Source organism: Triticum aestivum, unplaced genomic scaffold (assembly GCF_018294505.1).
Source record: "Triticum aestivum cultivar Chinese Spring unplaced genomic scaffold, IWGSC CS RefSeq v2.1 scaffold118082, whole genome shotgun sequence".
NCBI classification, from domain to species: domain Eukaryota; kingdom Viridiplantae; phylum Streptophyta; class Magnoliopsida; order Poales; family Poaceae; genus Triticum; species Triticum aestivum.
Window position 1 is genome coordinate 1 of NW_025302931.1, and position 829 is coordinate 829.

Consider the following 829-nt stretch of genomic DNA (forward strand, 5'->3'; position numbering starts at 1 on the left):
GCAAAATAATAAAACACGGTAAATATATTACTTACACGTGCGTTTTGTTTTGCAAGCGGCGCGAAAAAAATTAAAAAGGGAATGCAACACGAGGACTTCCCAGGAGGTCACCCATCCTAGTACTACTCTCGCCCAAGCACGCTTAACTTCGGAGTTCTGATGGGATCCGGTGCTTTAGTGCTGGTATGATCGCATCCGACATGTTACCCCGGTCTTCGTCCCTTATCCTTGCCCCTCCCAGCTCCACTACAAAGACGATTGCACATTGCTTTGGCCGCTCCCTCTCAACTACGGAGACGAGTTTAACGCGGTTTCTACCCCTCCCTCTCAACCGCACCAGTGCACGCTTGCCGCGCCACAACGCCGACGCTGGACCCGTGAATCGTGAGCACCCAGCTATGACTTACCGCACTCGTGCGAAATAATAAAACACGGTAAATATATTACTTACACGTGCGTTTTGTTTTGCAAGCGGCGCGAAAAAAATTAAAAAGGGAATGCAACACGAGGACTTCCCAGGAGGTCACCCATCCTAGTAGTACTCTCGCCCAAGCACGCTTAACTTCGGAGTTCTGATGGGATCCGGTGCTTTAGTGCTGGTATGATCGCATCCGACATGTTACCCCGGTCTTCGTCCCTTATCCTTGCCCCTCCCAGCTCCACTACAAAGACGATTGCACATTGCTTTGGCCGCTCCCTCTCAACTACGGAGACGAGTTTAACGCGGTTTCCACCCCTCCCTCTCAACCGCACCAGTGCACGCTTGCCGCGCCACAACGCCGACGCTGGACCCGTGAATCGTGAGCACCCAGCTATGACTTACCGCACT

The 829-nt window shown here is 52.4% G+C and overlaps 2 non-coding genes across 2 annotated transcripts; both read right to left on the reverse strand.

Moving 5' to 3' along the window:
- Positions 1–78: 78 nt before the first annotated feature.
- LOC123179420 (5S ribosomal RNA) lies at positions 79–197 on the reverse strand. Its single transcript, XR_006490355.1, has one exon. It is a non-coding gene; the product is annotated as a 5S ribosomal RNA (ribosomal RNA).
- Positions 198–494: 297 nt separating this feature from the next.
- LOC123179421 (5S ribosomal RNA) lies at positions 495–613 on the reverse strand. The gene has a single exon (XR_006490356.1). It is a non-coding gene; the product is annotated as a 5S ribosomal RNA (ribosomal RNA).
- Between the last annotated feature and the right edge of the window lie 216 nt (positions 614–829).